General features: G+C 40.5%; 1 protein-coding gene across 10 annotated transcripts in view; it reads right to left on the reverse strand.

The window, feature by feature from the left end:
- The window catches only part of rapgef2b (Rap guanine nucleotide exchange factor 2b), a 151,632-nt gene that overhangs the window by 128,937 nt on the left and 1,193 nt on the right, over window positions 1-21,502 (reverse strand). The gene's annotated exons all lie outside the window — the stretch shown is intronic.

Here is a 21,502-nt window from a genome sequence, read left to right on the forward strand (position 1 = left end):
ATCCATCTGGTGCCATTTTAATATTATCCTCATAGCATTAGTCAAGCCACACTCATACAGGATCTCACTGCGAGCTAATTAGCACTGAATGATATTTGCTGACTCGGTCGCACCCCATAATACCAGAACACTGTCACACAGGGCAAGAAGTCAAAGCTATCAACAGCATCACTGGAATAAATGAAAGTTCTGGGATGAGACTCTGCAAGTGTGTGATGAGGAAAACAAAGTTAAACATCTGCTCAGACACAAGTGGTCTTGAATATGCTGTTGATCTTGTAACTGAACATTTGTTACGCTAATGCTAAACATTTATCCAACTGTAACTGTTATTTCTGAAGGCAAAGCAGGTTTGTGCCACTTTCTAAAGCTACAATGACTGATTTTGGCAGCATTGTTTTTCATTTGGAGTTGTGTTTTTGTTCACCTGATGAAAGTCCAATATTTGTTCTCTTTCAGCTCTGTTTTTGGTCTCCACCAACTCCTGAGTGAAATATATGACTCTTTAGCTGCTAAATGCTCCACTATAGCCCCGTTTACACCAAACACTTTCTGTATGTTACCTTTGGAACCAAAAGTAACCCTTCAGACATGGTACCTAGACCCTGTTTCCACTGCAAACAGTACCCCTAAATGTCCTCATTACCGGTGACACGGATGGAAGTCTGCGCCTCGTTTATCGTCCACAGAATGAGGCTGCACGCTGACATTTTCAGAGCAAAATAAAAACAGCCAGCACTGAGAGTCACACTCCATATTTAAAATTAGTGGGATTGTGAATTTAGTCCTCCTAAAGCAAGCTCTGGGGATTAGTGTTGCCGGAGCCCACAGAACGACGCTCCGCTGCGCTTTTTTTTTCTCCAAGTGAGGATTAGAATATACGCAGTTCACATAGCCCGGCCAAAATTAATATATATACAGGCTTGAAGATCCATGTATTACTGATTATATGTATGTCATATAAAAATTAAAGTGATGGTCACGTTGTCACAATGAAATTTAAGGTGTGCAGATGGATTCACCTCATCAGCTCATTCATTGGGTAACATTACAAGTTAATGTTGCACCTTAAAAGTCACCGGCAGTCGGCCCAGTGAATGAAGTTATTTTTTCTCAGACTGCAGCTGCTGCAAGAGGCAGCAAAACATCCTTTCATTTTATAGTTACAGTCTACCAATAAAACTCTCCACGGTATAAAGAGTGGTTACATAAGCCTCACAACCAGACACAACTCAGCCCTGAACAAAGTGACCGTCGTCGATTGACCTATCAACAGACTGCAGTGTTCACAGCTCCACCTTTTAGTACCAAGTCTGTGTGCTAGGTACCCCAACAGAGGGGGGACCAAAAATGGGGACGGTATGGAATGGTTCCACTGGTACCATCCACAAGTTGTCAGAGCAGAAACGGAAAAAGCACAAACTGAATTGTATCGCACTGCTCTGTGGAAACGGGGCTTATGTTAACCAGCTAGTTGCCAACTGTGTCTGTCTGCTATTTAAAGCTGAGCAGGTTGTGTACAGCAGGGTTAGGATTTATCACTGAAAGCAGCTGCCTGCCGCGGCCAAAAACAGCATTAAGAGACTTTAAAGAGTTAATGAAAGTTGGAGTCCAGATAGCTAAACAATGAGCTGCAGAACTATAAAGCTGCCATCACGCTAATATCTATCCAACTGTATGTCTGTGGGTTGTGTGTGTGTGTGTGTGTGTGTTTCCGGCCTCTGTGTTTAAAATAACAAGGAGTGAGAAAATGTAATTTCCCCCGAGAGATTAATAAAGTACTTCTTCATCTGCGTCTTATTCTTCTAAAGTTGAGGGGAGCTGCAGACTCAGGTTATAACTGTCTGTGAGTTCATCACTACAAGGAGCTCATTATTTTCACTTCATTTAATACTTTGTTAAATATTGATTACAGACTCTTAAAGTACAATTGTCTGTATGAACAGAGTTGACAGTGTATGTAGGACTTTGGGGGCAAGACAATTCTGAGTTTAAAAGTTCAGCTGTTCAGTTTCTTCTCTTGACATTTCCATCTCTTTATCATCAAAGAGCAATACATAATGCAAGATGTATTAATAGCTCCAGCACAGTCTGCTCTTGGACTTGATAACAGTGGTATCTTTCATCCATCTGCGCTGAGCACATGTTATGATTTCACAGCAAAATCAGGGCCATTATCTGTCACTGATGCAGACTCAGTGTAAGCAAACAGCCTCCAGTGTGCAGCCTCTTGACACAGTCTGTGACCACACAGTGCTGCGCCATGACAACCGCTGCTCCGACCACAGCCCCATTCAGAGTCAACCACTGTGCCCGACTATAAACACAGCCTCAGCACACAAACTGCATCTACTGTCGCTCCGCACAATTAGTAATAATAAATCCTGTGTTGGAATCTCAGTTCAGAGAGTGGAACGATGCAGTTTTTAAAGACCACACGTGCAGAAAAAGCAGTATATGCTTTTCTGTGATATGCAGAGCTGCTGCAATTGTTAATCAATTTATAGAAAATTAATCTTCATCATCAATTTATCATTAAGGTGAAGCAAAAATGCTCAACATCTGATGTGTCCATGTTCTCAAATATGGATTTTGCTGCTTGTCTTTATATAAAGTTAATTTTTTTTGCAGATTTTGGACTATTTCACAGAAATCTTTTACTATTTTTTGATGTTTCATAAACTTAATGATATATAAATTAGCTGTGAATTAATTGATACTGAAAATAATATTTAGCTGCAGCCCTACACAATTAAAACACAAGAAAGGCAAGAAATAAGGGGAGAGGCAAAAAAAAACCCCAGGGGGCTAATTTGAAGCCTCCATCTAATAAAAATTTCACACATTTATTAAGAACTCAAAAGTACAGCAAGATGAAGAACAATCCATAACATAATACAAAATTACTAATAGCAAAATGTGTTTAACTGCAACAACAAAAAAACAGCAATATTAGCATTCATTTAACAGCAGAAAATGTGAGAATGTGATGTGTAACTCGATGTTAGTGTTAATTATGTCATCACTTCTACAAACCGTGAATTGAGGTGCATCTGTAATAATGATTTTGTTTATCTTAATTCACAAACTATCCCAAATTGATTATTAAAAGAAGGTGTGAAAAGAATCAATCAATCTTGAAAGGTTTGTTTTGATGAAGACTTATTATCATGATATCTTGGGTAAAACCACCACACTTATTTTAGCCACAAAAACGCAGCCTTAACCACAACAATGGCTCAATGTGGATTCAGCGGTGGACTCTGACCAATACTGGACACAAAGAGATCTCTCAGCTCTGTCATTGAACCTCATCGTAGCAGGTCCGTACCCGGGAACAAAGCCAACTGTCCGGCCAAATGAAACCCGCTCCATCTCGCTCAAACAAAGGCCTCAAAGAGGTGCAGTGCAATCATCACAACGTTACGCAACATCATATAAAGATCAATTCATGAGGGCTCAAAGGGAAAACAAGGAGAGAAGGGTAGGGTGGGATAAAATGGGATGGGGATGTGCTTTAATCTTCCCGGGGCAAATGGCTTGCTTGGTGGCCTAAATGATCCCAAAAAATGCTTGGTTCCAGCTTCCCTTCCTTTCTTCTGTCCAATTAACTTGACACAAATAGAAGCCAAAGGCTGGAGGAGGGCTACTAATGAAATCCCCCAGAGTTCCACAATGGGAGAAAAATAACACTGATTCCCAAGTCTGCCTGGGTTCAATACTTTGCTGTGACTGCATCCATTTGGTGTGTTTCCTCGACTGCAGAGCCATTAATCCCATTGAAATATTTATGGAATTCAATAATCAATCTGTTAAATCTCTGCTGCTTTCTCTTATGGTCCTCTGCATAAAGTAATTCCAGCATTACAATGCTACCCTGGCTGCTGGTTGCTAGGGAACAACCAGAGAAACTCTTTCACTACGAGAGCCGCTCTCACACAAGCCAGATTTCTCTTTTAGGGCCTCAAGGCCACAAACAGCTCCCTGGTCATCAGAGGGACGCTGGAGTTTGTTTGTGGCAAGAAATCTTGTGTAAAACCTTCTGTACTGTTGTGTAGAAACATGTCTTGTTGATGTTGTTGTAGCATAAAAGGACGTGTTTTTGGAGGTATTTCTTTAAAACAACACCTACTTCAAAGACAGGACATTCAGATACTGTCTGTAGATGTTGTCTTGACTGAAACGTATCATTTTTCTAGGTTTGTTTGTTGCACATTTGTCACTTTCACCATTTAATCAGACGCCTCTTTGAGTTTTGTTCTGTGTTTTTGTGCCAACACACCACGGGCCAGATGTAAAAATTATGCATATACACAAAAACCATGCGTACACCTTTTACCAGAGGGAGAATGCATAGTGGGAATGTGCATACCTCACGCCTACTTAAGACCAGAAATACACACAGTTTTAGCTGCAGATATTATGAAGGCAAACATTAAATATACGGTGAGAGATATAACCGTATGATTAAACATTATTTTCAGGTTGTTTGCAAATTTCAGTGATAGTGTTTTTATTTTTACAGGCTGCACGGTGTTCTGTAAAATGTCAAAGACACATTTATAAACTTAATTTATTTTTTTATTTTTTATTTTTTTTTACATTTGAGTCATAATCTACTGTTTAATTTGATCCTGAATAGTGCCACTCTTAACTAAGTCAGCGTCATGAATGTATCAGTGATCGTCCTGACGTTTAATAATCACAATGACTGAGATTTACCGTGACAATGGTTTGCAGAAAAATGTGACTAATCAGTGGTACGGACACTTGAAATACATTTACAGCCGGCATAATGTCAGCTGCTCTGGCACTCTTGGAGAACCTTGCAATGTGACACGATCATAGAAATTGCATTCTCGTTGCTGTTTCACATAGACAGCTCTAATAAAGGGTGGAGCAGGCACAACTCTCAATACGCAAATGGATGTTAAAGGGCGTTTCTACATCCATTCATGGTGAACTGTGGGTGTGGAAATGAGACTCTGAGATGCACTGGCGCCTACTTCCACAATGACTGAGATTTATAAAACAGAATCAGGCTCACCTGCGGCTTTATAAATCTGACAAAAAGAATGCACATTTCTGTCTGTGCGTACACACAGTTTAAGTCGTGAATCTACACAGTTTTATGCATCTGCTCATACAATTAGTACAACTGTCACATGGTACAAAATAAAAAGAAAGACAATGGCTCAAAACAAATCAACCTAAATCTATAAGAGACACAATTCTCCACATGAAAACATGTTCATGCATTATATAAACGTATTACTCAAATAAACATGACTTCCTGTTTTCTGTTTGGCAATCTGGTGCACTACATTTCTAAATTAGTTTTAAATGCAGCTTTGGCAGTACCCGTGGTCTCATGTTTGGAGTGTTTCCAGAGGGTCTCTGGGCTGCAGGACTATCGGCACATGAACAGCATGTTCCCTCTGAGCTGGGTGCCAGCCAGCAGCGATGCCTTTGTTAGTATCGAGACAACATTGTCATCTATGCTCTTTCATGGTTTGCCATCACAATGGAGAGGGGTCTAGCGCCTGCCTGTGTTAGGTGCGACTCCTCACCTTTTCATCTCAAAGGCTGCGATTGTCACACTGTAAACCCTTCTCTAAAAAGGAGACAATGACAGTGTTGTTTTCATGAGCGAGTGACAAAAAACACTTTGGTTAATGAGCTGATGATGTATCTGGTGAGCTGCCAGTAAAGGTCACAACAGCTACAAAGAGATTGCGGTGCTGTGAGAGCCACTTAAGCATATAAAGACAAACGCCTCCTACGTGAAAGTCATGTGTAATATCTTTAAGTACAATCTTGAACCATATATTAATGTCTGTTGGGAGGAAATTGTGGCTACTCTCAGGATCTTAAAGATGCACTACTCAGGAACTGATTGCGGTTCTCTTGTGTTTAGCATCTATACCACATTGGTGCTCCGGGTTCGCCTCGTCTTGAATGGAAGTTTCCTGTTTACAGAGTTGCCTTATGATCCCACCCAAGGCCTTTCACTTCACTCGGACTAAAATAGGCCTCAGCTCCAGACGGACGGGGATTTCAGGCTATATCCTGAGGATGTTTTACAAAAGGAACATGGCGAACCATTGTGATCTTTTAGGGACTTGACACAAGTTGAGTTTGCCCTTTCCTTGGCATCACTTGCACTAGCCAAAGGGAAAACACTTGGATGTTTTTTCTTTCGATTTCATTCCACTTTTTTTATGATCTTATTAATTTATTATCTAGTTTACTTTAATTGTATATATACTGTAATTTGCCATTTATTGTCTGAGTTTTTTGTTGTTGAGCCTGACACCCATTAACTGATAACTAACTGCCTAACACAAGAGGTCTTTCATTTTAGTCTGGTGCTTCATTGACTCAGTGAGCTTCAGCGCTGCATTTCAAAGCGCTATTCATTTAGAGGTGGTAAAATTTGGATGTTTTGTATTGTAAATATCTTGGATTTTATTTTATTTTATGCTAGCTTTGCTGAAAGATAGCGGTCTACCCACATTAATATGTGAAAACAAAGTGCCAACTGCCCACCCTCCTCTATGTGTTAGCTAACATTAGCCTTGGCTGCTGTGGATTCGGAGATTACTGATAGTAATATTGTTCCACCACTGGGATGGCATTACTGCAGAATCATGGTGGCCACCTTCTGGGCTCCTTCCAGGTAGCCCCAGTGAGTAGGCGGCTTCATTTTGGGGCTGCAAAACCCCTTTAGGACTGTTAACCATGTTAGCACCACTAACCGTGCTAACACTGCTAACTGTACTAACAGAACTAACAGTGATAACATATTTAAAAATGTATAAAGGGGGTTTGAGGCTCATCATTGAGCAGGGCAACATGGGGTGACAGGGATGGCAACATGTTTCCATAGCTATGTTGATGGGTTGGGATGGCGTTGCTAGCGAAAATGAGCAACGCCACTACCTACCTCCAGACCAGTTGGGGTGCACAGCAGTAAATTGAAAATCAGTTAAATTAACCTACAGACCAACTTGCGCAACTAGTCAAAATTATTCTTGGTGGTTAAAAGATTAACAGTTGATGGTTGACATCCCTATTTTAGATAAATAAAAAATTAAGAACCCATATTAGTTTCCTAAAAAATATATAATATTAGAAAACAGAGCTGTTTTGTTTTGCACATAAAACTTTTTTTTTTTTTTTTTAAATAAAATCCCATGTGAGAGCAAGTATTAGAAAATACTTTGGTCTTTAAATTCTCAAATATATGGAAACAATTTATTCAGTGATTTCTCTTTAACTGTCCTTATGAAGTGGTTGTTTCTCCTATTGCAATTATGAACCTTTTTCATATACTGATCTATAAAATAAAGCTAGATGTTAGGTTGTAACTCATGATTTACTGGGCTGTAACACTGGTCTTTGTTTAAGTCTGCTTGGCATGAGTACAACTGCAGTTAGTACAGTTTAGCTAGAGCAGCTATTCCCAGTGCGGCGACAAAATAATTGGTGTGATTTTAACTGTTTTTGACAAGCAGAAGCTGGTTGTAACAGGGAGTCATTGTGTTGGGTCTGCAACACACTTGCTGCTGGAGTCAAAGCACCCAAGCCTATAGGGAAGCACGCATGAATGGTCTGCATCTTTCCCTCCAATTATAATCAAATACAGTCTTCATTTAGCCCAATAATAACACAGCCACAGGCAGTCAGGACTACACAGGTGGGCAGTGTGACAAAGGCATCACATGAGAGCCCTGTCCCAATGTGAGTCACATACTTCATGTGACTTAGAAAACCAACATAACAGCAAGTACTTATAGTACGAAGTTAAACAGACAGTTATGAACTCGGCACAATGGACATGGTCACATGAAGTCGTCTTTTCAAATGACATTTATTATGGCAATAAGTCAAACTGAAATTAGTTTAAATAATCACCTCAATCCTTTATTTTTGTCAGTTTTGTCAAGCTCACTTGTGAAATCCACAAATGATTGACAAAAATATTACCTTAAAAACAAATATATATCAGTAACAACTTCTTTTGAAGACTTTTCAAGTCACTGTGACACTGCAGTAATTTTGTCTTTCTGCCCTTGACAGCAAACTGAATTTCTTCCTTGGAAAAGGAGGATTTAGATCCAATTTGATTTATTCCCAAAGCACAGAAAAAGTGACTTTTACAAACAGATGAAGAGGAAGCTTTACATTTGAATGTGACATCTCATATGGCCAATTCAGAGTCTGTCTGAAGCTACAGTTGGTAACTTTCATAAAAATGTCACATCTGCTGAAACTGTCACTACATCCACACAGTACTGTATGTATATGAGACAGACAGTCTGTGAAAAATATCAAGGTCCTCCTCCTCCTTGTAGTGTTTCTGATGGCGTTTGCACGAACCTGCCATGGCTATTGGAAAACAACCAATCAGAACTGAGGTGTCTCTAACACAGCTGTCAATCATGTTAGTCACTGCATGTGAACTGCATTCAAACTGTCAAACTAGGCAGTGCTGATCACATATGAATCAAGATTCTGTTACTGCATTGCCCATTTTTTGCCTCAAATATTTTCAGAAACATATTTTAGTGTACTGTTTAGCTGTAAAGTGAGAAAGTTTGTGACCTTGCCACCATGTTGGAAACAGAACTTTGTCACTTCTCAGCTTAACAGTACACTAAAATATGTTTCTGGAAACATTTGAGTTGAGAAATAGGCAATGCATACAGAATCTTGATTCATATTTGATCAGCACTGCCTAGTTTGACGGCAGTTGACGAGCAGGGATTTACAGCTGCGTTAGAGACTCCTCAGCTCTGATTGGTTGATTTCGTTCACATGTGGTGGCTTCTAGCAAATACGATACGATACGATATACTTTATTGTCCCCGTAGGGAAATTTGTCTTTGACTTAAATGCCATTAGAGGCACTGAAAGGAGACTCTGAAATGATCAGTGTCAGCTTCAAAAAATATGCCAAGAAGTTATTTTTTATAAAAGTTCCCGACTGTAACTTTAATTAGAAAAGCAATTTAGTGGAAAAGTCAAACTTATAAGCTCTTACTTAAAGTTGAAAGGTTATACAACAGCTTATATAAAAGCCTTTTGCTTAACTCTCAAGAAACACCACTGTCAAGTTATTGGAAATAATATGAGGAATGTGTGAATTATACAACAGACTCATTTCCACTGATACTACGCTGCATATGTAAATTTGATTATTAAGTAGGAGGAATATCTTTCCGGCATCAGCTGTCCTTGGACTGAATCACATCTCATCATCTGGAGTTTTCACTTCACACATATGCAACAGCGTCTGACTAATCAGCAGCGATGACCGATACTGTGCAACTACTCATTCTTGACACAGAATCACATTAACAATATGCATGATGCAACTGTGAAAATGCACTCGAGAAGGGCTGAGAATTCACAGTAAATAAACCTGCAGCAGGACCTTCAGGATTCTGTCACTTTGACTGACGGTGCAGGGCTCCTTTGTTAGTGTGATTGATGCGTGCCCATTGTGGTGTGTTGCACAGTTCAGACTGGGGTCCAATGTGCAGTTTTCTGCTGAATGTTTGGCTCAAGCCACATTACTCAATCACAAAAAGGAAAATACTGCTATAAGAAGATTGCACACGCATTAGCCTCTCATGTGGCATTATGCAAGCCTGTTTTTGATACTTGGCCTTTTCTCCATCATGGCTACATAACACATAAGGAGATCTGTAAACTAATCGTGGCAAGAATGATTAATGAAAAGGGTTTTCTCCCAGCAGGAACGGTTTGAGTGCGAAGGAAATATAGGGCCATATGGGAAAACGTCTGGCAGTGGATGGCTGTTTGAGGTCAACCGAGGCAAGTGTCAATTAGCCAGGTCAAGGTCTGAAGTGCAGATGAACTAATGCAGTTTAATAAATAATGCCGGGCTGTAGCTGACATCAGAGCATTTAGTGATGAATTATTGCTTGAATGGTGCGAGAAGAGCATACCACAATGTCACCAGAGTGAAATAAATGTCGACTGAGCTGAAAGGGGAATGTTGCATCACGGCAATAAAAGTGTTTCCACGGACTTTTCCCAGAGGTACGATCCTAAAAAGTCTGGGCACTCACACACACAGGCTCTGGTTTTGGAGTAGGAGAGAGCATCCTGATAATCTCAGACTGGCACCCAAGCGGTCTGGATGGTAATCGGTGGTTCAGCACAGGCAAGCTAAGATAATTATCCCCTTCTTCCAAAAAGCAGGAAGCAGGGAGAAACTGTCAAACATTCCAGTGAGAATCAGATTACGTTGAGGCCTCGGGTAATGAACGGACATTTTCCCTGATGGGCAACGGGCTGCAGAGTCGGAAACGTGACCGGCTGCAGGTTAGACAAACCCTCAGGGACCAATTACAAAGATAAGGTTTCAACAAGACAGATATTGTACACCGTTGGGCGCAGGAAGTGGAACAACAGCATTCCTAATCACTGATTTATAAATGGGGGAAACAATGTTATGTGGGGCGATTTTCCCCTTTTTGCTCTCGTTTTAAGCTGTCCAACAAGCTGCATGTTCCCACTGGCAGAACTCTAGGACTGCTGCTGCAGCAGTTTTCACTTTTGACAACAGCATCCATTAGCAAAGACAGCTGGTTTTGCTCACGGTAACGCTGTAATGAATCACCTCTTTTAGCTCACAAGGCAAGTAATCACCTGCCTTACCACCACCACAGCTGTTAATAAACCACAGTTTGCATGAGGCATGACAGGCCACATTAGGATCAAAGGTACATCCAGCAAACAGTGTTATGACTCACCATGAGAGCTTGACACAAACTGGAAGGTCCTCACAAAAGAATGTAAAATTAGCCAATGGGTCACAAATGTCTCGGCTGAATGACGTGACTGAAAATGTTATCACAAAAACTTCTAATCTGCCATGACCCCACACTTTCACTTTACACACCAGCGCTCCTCTGCTCTGTAGTGTGTATTTGTTTACAATGGAAGTGGGTGGATTTCCTTTGCATACAGACACACAATTGACTGGTGGAAGGAGATTAGCTTTATTGCTTCAATCTGATTGGCTTGAAGGGTGGCACTCACGCAATGCTTGCAGAAAGCAAAGACATTTTGCTTCAAAGACGGCCAAATAATGGATTATGGGAACATGAAACTCGTAAGCTTACTATTGTCTGAATAATTTGTATGCAATCTCTTTGACTCAGAGTGTGTTTTTTTGTAATGATATCATTGTGTTGTTTGTTCGATAGTATTATGTAACCTTGCCACTTGTTCTCCTGCATCTTTAACTCACTGCAAAGTCTTTTGCTGTGTCTCAATTCAGATTTTCTGTCCTAACACTTGCTATTTTGAGTCCATGAGCACGTTCACACTGACAAGTATGGCAAAATGCTGTGCACTATGAGTAACCAAATGGTGAACTTGTAACAGTCACTTCTCAGCCTCAATGGTCGCCATCTTGGCTATGTAGTGGAAGGAGAGCGACTGCCAAACATGAAAACTGCAGCTGATGAAGCTGCCGCGATTGTGGTTGCTACTGTGAGCTAGCAAACAAGCCAGCAGATATTTTGGGCGGTAACAATCGCGGTCAGTTGTTAGCAGTAATGTGCCATCTGGTTGCAACCTGTCATTAAAAAAGATGATGCAGTCAAATGTTGCAATTGTCATTACTGATAAGTTCACAACAACCATGTTCGACTTGAGACAACACAACCCTGCCGAAAACTGTGCACTACACACGTAAGAACATAGCATACATAGTGTACTACATGGAAGGCTACTAACAGGAGTGTCCAAATTGAGACACAGTTTTAGACTTAATTGTCATCCCTGACAGTTGTGTGCAACTTTATGTCAACTTTAATGTCAAATAAAACTGACGTAATTAAACTCTGTTGTATGTTTTGCCATTGAGTTACTAATACAGTTATTTTCTATCATCAGGAAAAACATTTTATCGAGCAATATAGGAAACAATCTTTCTTGAGAGTACCTATCACGTTGCCAAATGTCCCATAGGACCAAAAGCCCACTTCTCCAATAACCCGTTATCTCGGAAGCAAACACCCATCACTCCAAAGTCCCATTTCTCCAAAAATACATGCTCCCTGCAGTTAGTTTCAGTTTCTCAGCTGCATTTAAGCCACCAATCCCTGAGCGTGTTTTAAGCCAAAACATGATCCTTTCCTAACCACCACCAAGTGGTTTTTGTGCCTAACCTAACCACACGTTCATCACAGCGTTGTTGAGAAACATAAAATTTTAATGTATCCGCTAACAAATAATGCACAAATGTAACATATCTGGGATGTCCAGAAACATACAATGCAAACATTTTCTCTTGCAATTAGGTCATCTAACTGCAGGGAGTGTGTATTTTCGGAGAAACAGGACATCGGAGCAATGAGCATTGGTTTTTGGGATAACAGGCTGTCAGAGAAATGGGCTCTTGGTCCAATAAAACATCTTTCAGACTAACATGGCTTCAGGATTTGGGCCGTCAGAACAATGGGCAGTCCCCCACAAAAATACACAACAAAAAATGCTAAATGTCCCAGAGCAGTGCAACATCATAAGGTGTTGTTTAACACTTTAACTGATTTGTGAATATCTGCACATTTTTAAACTTCCTAAACGGCAAATGATATAGTATAGACTTCATACTATAGATTTCAAAGCACCTTCATTGCAGAGAGGAAAGCTAGCAGTGCTTCGCTGATCAATATCTGAAAGAATTAACTTAGTGAGCAATCCACCAGAGGCACAGTGTTAATGAAGCTGGCTCTGGTTGCTGCTTGTGGACAGGTACGTAGAGCCATAATGCTAATGAGCCTGGCTGTGGTTCCACAACAGAGTAGTAAGATGGAGACATAAGGTGCCAATGAAAATAACACTTGTGATAGTAAACAGGTCTGCACAATAAATCTAATTAAACAAAAAAATTCTAAGCATTAATTCCTCCCTCCTTCCTTCCAGTTATTAAGAATTGAAAAAATAAATTATGTAAAAAGCTGCAAGCACGTGTCAAACATTAATCTCCAAAATAAAATCTCCAAAGACAAAAGCATTTCAATTTTATTTACAAGCAGCCCAAACAAAAATGTTGCCCTGATCTTGACCCCGTTCGTGCAACAGCAACCATCTTTAACAGCCATTGTTACAAATACTGTAAACAAGTATTAGCTGCGTGGTGAACCCGTATACTGGGATTTGGAGATCTCTAATCACACAAATTAATCAGCTCTCCATCTGATCCACTTCATGTCTGAGCAGTTCACCAAGAGGGAGGATTATACTGCAGATTATACACCAGAGTGAGCCTGCGCTGCGTGGGACCCAGGCTAAAAAGCAAATTCACTCAAAAGGAGTCTGGTAGTTGTTTACATCAATCACAATACAACTAGAGACCTTTTAAAAAGTACCCAAAATATGTTTCACTTAGGCTATCAAGCTTTTCTGTAGTGTAGGTGTCACTTTTTCCAAATGCTGGAATTTCCAAAATCTCATCTAGGAATGAAGCTCTTAATGACAGCCACAGCAAGTAACGTAACTCTAGAGCGGTCATGTAAATATTGCACGTCAGGAATGGTTTATTCTCTAAGCTCTCCAAGCATCCAAGTGGGTCTCGGGCTCAGTTATGTAAAGATTGTGGTCGCTCAGTGGCATGAGGTCTACTGCCTTCTGCTGTGAAGGCCAAAGGAATTTCTGGAGCCTCGACTCTAGAGCTGTTTTTCTTTGTTTTAAAAATATCTCAAGGAATGCGAACATAAGGAACTGAAACATGCCGTTGACATTATAGGCTGCAACAAATGTACAGTGGGACCCTGAAGGCAACATCCCAGTCAATCTGACGAGATAAAAGGCTGGGGGCATCACAACCTCAGGACTGCGCACTATCAGTGAAATATTCAATCAAATACTGCAGTACGGCTTCACACCAATACATCCAGTCTGTCAAAACAAAAAGGCATGATTTTTCTTTTTTAGCCATCTTATAGAAAGACAAAGATTCAACCCACTGGATCAAAGCAACCAGTGATGGCCTGGAGTGAGCCCTCAATATGCCAGCATTCAATATCAGAATATGAAAGCAGCAACAGCAGAGAGAAGACTGCAGAGTAAGCGACTCAGAAGTCAGCATGGGGTTGCTCGATAAACGTTTTAAAAAATTGTGTTGCTTTAACTTCCTCTCACCCTCTATTGTTTAAAGAGGAACACTGATATGATTCTGCTGAAGGATATCAAGGATACTTTTGCGAACTTGGCAAAATGAACCCTTTTTTTCTCCCCACATGCACCTCCTGAGGAAGTATCCACCTTAAACACTGTCAGAAATCTTTTGTTACTTGGCAGGGGATTTTTTTACATTCCTTAGAAGGTTGCACGTGACATTACTTCTCCCATGGACACATTTTAATCAAAACAAATTTTACAACTGTCTTCAAGGGAACCTATCACGCTCATTTTCTGGTTCATACTGTGTTTAAGGTCTCTACTAGAACATGTTTCCATACTTATATGGTCAATAAACACGTTCTGTGCTGTCTGTGCTGGAACACCTGCATTAACCCTCTCTCTGCAACGCCCTGTTTCAGCGCCTGTCTCTTTAAACCTTCCTCCCACCAAGCCCAGTCTGCTCTGATTGGTCCGTGTTTCAAGGTATTCCGAATCTCGGGGTCACTGCACAGTGCAGCCAGGGAATGACAGAAATGGAGAATAGTGGCACTTTCTACAGTAAAAAAAAAAAAAAAAAATCACCAACAAAAGCTTCTAAACAAAACTGGACATGTTCCAGGAGGAATATGATCCAAATCTGGGGAGAAATTAACAACATAAGCAACCAAGATTTCATGTTTCTGTGATGTCAGCATGTAGCTACACGTAGCAGTGTACTTGCAGCGCAGTAATGACTGTGTATAACTGCACTTTCCTTGATTAAAAATCATCAATAAAGGCTTTGTCAGACAACCAGACATGTTCCAACAGAAACCTGATCCGAATTCAGGGAGAAATGTTCAACATCAGAACCAAAGATTTCATGTTTCCCTGATGTTAGCATGTAGCTACATATAGCAGTGTACTTGCAGCAGGGTAATAACCATGTAACCGCTGTTTCCCTCAATAATAAAAAAAAAAAAAAAAATCAGTAAAGGCTTCTTCACACAACCAGACATTTTCCAGCAGAAACATGATCCAAATTCAGGGAGAAATTAACAACATCAGCAACCAAGATTACGATTTCCCTGATATTAGCATGTAGCTATATGTAGCAGTGTACTTGCAGCAGGATAATGACCGTGTATAACCACACTTTCCATGATTAAAAAATCATCAATAAAGGCTTTGTCACACAACCAGACATGTTTCAGCAGAAACATGACACAAATTCAGGGAGAAATTTCTAACATCGGAAACCAAGTTTACATATTTTCCTGAGGTTAGCATGTAGCATCATGTAGCAGTGTACTTGCAGCGGGGTAATGACCATGTATTACTACACTTCCCTTCATTTAAAATCATTAATAAAGGCTTCTTAACACAACCAGACATGTTCCAGCAGCAATTTAAATCGGGAGAAATTTTCAATATTGGTAACCAAGTTAAGTTTGCCTGATGTTAGCATGTAGCTATATGTAGCTGTGTTGGCTAGGTAATGTGACTATATAAAGAAATACATTATGGTTGTTGAGGGATTACTTCTACATGCCTTTATCTCATTTGAAAATTTGGGCACATTTAGTATGAACATCCTTCACTGTAACGCTATACGTAAGTATAGGCCTAATAGTTCACCTATAAACTTAATCTGTGGCAGGTTTTGGGTCAGTTCCTGATTATTGGGTTCTTTTTTCCGAAAGACAAATGTCAACATTTATCTGGTTTCTCTGCCTCTTAAATGTGAAATTTTGTCGGTTTCTTTAGGATGACTAAAACTCGCTACCTTTGGGTTTTGAATGTTGATGGGACAAGAAAAACAACAACAACAATGTTGAGTTTGTATGTTGAGTATGTTGGGCTTTGAGAACTGCGACAGGCATTGTTCACTTTTCTTTGACATTTCATGGACCAAACCGACATCTGGAGAATAAGGATGCATCAAGAAAATAATCATTAGCCTACATAAAGTCTACATAAAGATAACACAGGGATAAATCTGCTGAAGACAAAGCTCTTAAAGTTCTCAGAAGTCTCAACAGGACAGCATGCAATCCTGCCACAGAACACATCTTTGCAGATCTCCTGTGTTGCAATACTCAAGAAAGGAACATCATGACAATTCCCTCTCTCAAGATTTTTTCCCCAGTTGGAGTTACTCCAAGTTTTTAACATTTACCATTCTAGACTGATACTGGATTACTTAAGGGTTTAATCGACACCTATACAAGATGTTAATTCAGATACCCACATACCTTAGTCTTCAGTTAAAATATATGAGTGCAGCATGCATAAATACACAAACAACTGCGGACATTAAAGAGTTTTCGCTTGGTTTTGTGCTCCACTAGTGTTAAATCGTGCTTTATGAGGCAAAAGCCACAGTGTGTTTAGCTTACTTCAATCTCAGTGGTGCATTTAAACACAAACTACACTGGATTGGTCTTTTCATTATTAGATTTTAGGGAGTAACAGCCGCACAGGGCTACACAAACATCCTTGTGTGTTCCAGTAAGGAACAGTTTCTGGAATGCAAATGTGTTCTGGCTTGTAGTCCACCATGATAGCAGACGTTGATCTGTACAATAAAACTGTGAAACAACCACAAATGCCATCTTCATCGGCAGTAAATAGGTTATGTGTATGATTTAAGATTCAACCTTTTCATCAGCTGCTCCCTGCGCAGTCATAACACTGAGGAGTCAATACTTTTAACACAATAATCAATACAGTTTATGGGTGCACTGACCAGTAGGCAGAGCTATGCTTTATTGCCATCTCAATAATATGAAAAAAGTTGAAGTGGAATTAAAAGCGTGATTCAAATGAGCCAGTCAGAGACCGTGCTGGTCCTCTGTGTGGGTATCGTACGTTGGTGCATTTGTTTCTGTCTTCCCTTCCTGAATTCATCCCCTGTATTTAAACTGGGAGGAATACGTCACTGTGACCGCGGTGTGTGTAACCACATCAGCCTGCACTCAGCCTCCACTTTCAACACAAGAATAACATGTGACATCACTTTACTTCTACAGGGTTAGCGCTGCAGAGCGCAAGCAAAACGCCAAGGCAAGCAGCGCCTAAATTTACAGAATGGATGGGAGTTTTTTTGAGAATTAGAAAACCCAGAGTTGCCCTGGGAAAATTACACCATTACAACTCCAGTAGCAGAACTTGCTACAGACGTCCATCCTTCTTCTCGAGCCAGCGATTTGGAGGGTTTTTAAATAGATGTTCACATGCTTCTGACGCCCCTGACGAAAATAGGAAGGCAGTCACAAAACAACACCCAGCTTCAGAAAATAAAAACAGCTTCAGGGGGAAAGGCGTTGTGCTGTCAGGCCACTCTTCCGGCTTGAGTTCAAAAAGCATCCTGACGCTTTTCCTCTTCCTGCTGTGTGTACTGGGCAGGATGCTGAGAGACAGGGCAGCTTTGTGCTCATCACTCATTTTACAACCTGCAGCAACTACTTCCTCTACTAGTTTACAGTTATGTACACCTCAATTTGGCGGGGCTGGGAAATTCTGTCTAGAAGTGACAGTATTTATAGCAGTATCTCTGCAAGTCAACACTTTAACATAACAACTTCTTTGCTGTTATGTAAATGGCAGGCCTGTGTTACCAAACTGCCCAGTTTCAGCTTCAATTGAAAGTTTTAATTTCAATTGTTTAAAAAAAAACAAGGAGTTTTTCCTCAGACAAATTATGTTATTTTAGCTGGACCATTAAACTCTGTGCTTCTTGTAATCAGAGTTTGAGTAATGACCGGCTAATGGCCCAGATATTCTGATTCATTGTGCTCACTACAAGTCAACAGGGTCAAGAATATCCACTTAGTGTCCCAAATGGATTCGTTTTCTCCCTTGTCTCTCCGAGTACACCCACTGCAGGCCTGTGCTGATCCAGGATATGTGGAAACAATGTAAAGTAGGCAGCTTGTCCCTCCAGCTATGAGAATGTGAAGCAGGGTCACCGCAGCAAGGACTGTTGTTTGTGGCCTTTAGCTTTGCCACCTGGCTAAACAAGAGGAGAGATGTCTGAGAGTCTGTCTGCTTGCTGCAGATAAACAAACCTGCTAAAGCACAAGTATTCATGTGTGCTAATGTTGTCAAAAATTTTGCTTTATTGATAAATATTGATTCTTATTATTTTGAAGTTTCAGTACTCATTTTCCACAATGTTGATACACTGATGTTTGCACCATGTACAGGTTTTTGCTCGTACTCTTGGTCTTTCATGACACAAGGTTGAATGGCAAGATGTAGATGGATGCTGCACCAAACTTTACAGTTCAAGTCGGTTCAGCTCAACACAATGCCTTTTTTGTTGTCCAAAGTCATGACATTAAATCATTCTGCCATGAGGAAAACAAGGAAGAACATAAACAAGAAATTTACAATAGACACCAGTCATTCAAAGTTTCAGACAGAGTTCAATACACAGTTTGAACAGCTAAAGATAGTCCAACCCCCACCAATTGACCTGACAAACAAACGTGTCACAGACACCACTTTCACAAACAAAGCCTGTGCATCATGTTTGATAATGAACATGCAATATAGGGAAGCCAAAAAATAAGTAGCAACACCCATCACAAGTTACCTGAGCCCAAAGAGCTGCAATAAAACAGCTTGTTTTGTCTGACCAGCAGTTGAAATTCAAGATATTATATCAACGCTGACATGTAAAGAGAAAAGGAAGCAGCTTCTCAAACTGATGAGTTACTAGATTATTTCATGACAGAGTGTTTTCATAGCCTGGAATCCTGCAAATTCAACCGCCATGTCTTTCATTAATTAAGTTTAAGCTTAGAATTTGCTGCACATGACTGTGCGGTGTCTAAATATGGGCCCACACTTGCCGAGGCAGACTCGCCATCATTGCGACGTCTGCAAATCTGATAAATGTGTCTGTCCTGGTATGGTCTCCTGCAGTCATCTGCACAGAGAATAAAAAGACATCCCCAAGGGCAGACAGTGGAGGAGAGGCTCTTTAAAGATAAAACCTATGAACCCGCAGCTGATTGAGTCTACATGATGGAATCCATCATCGGCACGGCCCATTTGAGATTAAATTTAAAGAGAAATAGCTCAAATGTGAGGCTTGATTGGGTGAATTTGCTGGAATGTGTGGCATCATGTAAGTGAAGGGTCCCAATTCAAACCCTGCAAAACATCTTTGTCCATCAAGTGCTACTGAGAACCACACTGCAATACCATTTTGTTAAAAGATTGTAATAATCCCCGCCAAAACACGACTGAAATTGGACATGAAGGAGAAATTAGAGATCAAATAGCCATGTCGTGTTATCTTAATTCATATCACAACTTCAAAAATGTGCAGCAGTGTGTTAGAGAGAAAATGTGTCCTCCTCCCTCTGCTTTCTCTACCATCAGACTACCTCCTTTTTACGCTGTCAAGACTTCGTGCACCCCCAGTTACAGTTAAAAAACCCAGTGTGAACGCTAGCTGTCAAGTGGTCAGTTATTTAACCTGCCATGTGACAATAGGGTAAGGCAGGAGGGTCAAATCCCACTGTGGTCAGTCTTGAGCGATAAAGACAGATCCCTCTAACCGTTAGCTAATCCTGACAGAGCGGCCCTGCCAACACCATTAGGATAAAGTGTGTCAGCCACCACAGTCGCTCGACACTTGAAAAGAACGCAGAGGAAGGTTCTGCTATTGAAAAGCACGGAGCAGAAGAACCACACAGTCACATGATATTCTACACCATGGAGATTAAATTCGAAAAGACTTGGTAGTTATTATAAACGCGTCTCCTCGCTTGTCTGCGGAATAATCACAGGAAAAAGGACTGGGCTCCTCTGTGATGCAACTGCAGTGACATGGATGCAGTGTTTCTAAAGACCTCTAAATCCTGTTAGGACATCACACTTTTGCTTCTGACTAAATTACTTTCAAACACAGTCATTTAGTCATTGTTCAGACTGTTCTAGTTCGCCTCTCCATTCATTTTTCATCACTTCAAAGACTTCCTGAATGAAATGTTTGCATACTGACACAGCATGGGCTCACACCGCCGCTCCACAGTGTTGAAGGACCACAGACATACCAGTCGGTTTCTTTTACTGAATCTCCAAGTAGGACATATTTCTGTCCAAGCCTCGGTATCTTTTAATCAGACTATTTTCCAGCTCAGAAATTCCAAGTATTTAATTTCCCCTCACATATTCTTGTCAGGTTAGGAAAATCTCAGAAATAGCATTCAGACGGAGCATTGAAAACCAATGTGATGTCAGGTCTTTCAGGTGGGTTAGCAGGATGACACAGGTGTTAGACGGCCAGCTTTGAATTATTCTCACTTCCATATCAACACTGAAATGCAATTTTAATACTCGGCAGCTATCATTTAAAGGACCATATCATCAAAACTACCAGCAACTAATTCAAACTGAGTAAATTCACTGATTTTGTGGGCAGCAGAACAAAAATAAGACAACAACAGCTGAGCAAAACAGGAGCAGTTTGTGGATTAATCATTAACAGATCGACAGAAAATTAATTGGCAAATGTTTTGATAAAAGATTAATAGCTGCAGTCAAAGCAAAAACACAAAAAATATAAGGATTTAGACTGTTGGAAGACACTATCATGGACTGAATTAAGTCTTCACAGGCATTTTTGATATATTTTCCTATTTCATGGATAAAACGATGAAACAATCCAGAAAACTACATCCAGACTCATCAATAATGAAACAACCATTAGTTGCAGCCCTAATATAAACTACTAATGCTCCAGTCTTATACGAGCATTGCTGCCACTGATGCCAACCAAACAGTCTTTGTTTCCATAACCATCATGGCATCTATCACTTGTACAAATTACAGCCTGCATAAAGCTGTAAAGACCTTGGGCTTGTACAGTTAACAAGCCGTCGATGACACCATAATTGTTTCCCCAATGTCAGACACCCCGGGCAGACGGCGGTGCCACTGACTGTAGCCCCACTGGTTTAAGTGGTGGCCTATTGATTGTCCATTGTGTGTAAAAGCTGCATCCATTTGCAGTGGGAGCAGTGCGCAAATGAAAAGATGCCATCCTCGCAGCCAAACTGGATTTATTGCGTGAATCTGCAGAGCATAACTGGTATTATCTGAAGCCATGTGAGCTTGGGTGTGTGTTGCTAGAGGATAATAACCACAGCCCACAGGATTTGCATATGCAGGAGACATACAACTCCTCACCTCCCAGAGGAGGCTACTGGTATGGATCAGGTGATACTGGGGTGATATTGTGCAGTGACAGCACTGAGCTTGACCATTAGAGGGTCCAGTGAAGCCCTAAATCATGGCAAAGATGGGAAAAACTAAGGGACAATAATGCAGGGCCTAA

Source organism: Epinephelus fuscoguttatus, linkage group LG9, assembly GCF_011397635.1.
Source record: "Epinephelus fuscoguttatus linkage group LG9, E.fuscoguttatus.final_Chr_v1".
In the NCBI taxonomy this organism is placed as follows: Eukaryota; Metazoa; Chordata; class Actinopteri; order Perciformes; family Serranidae; genus Epinephelus; species Epinephelus fuscoguttatus.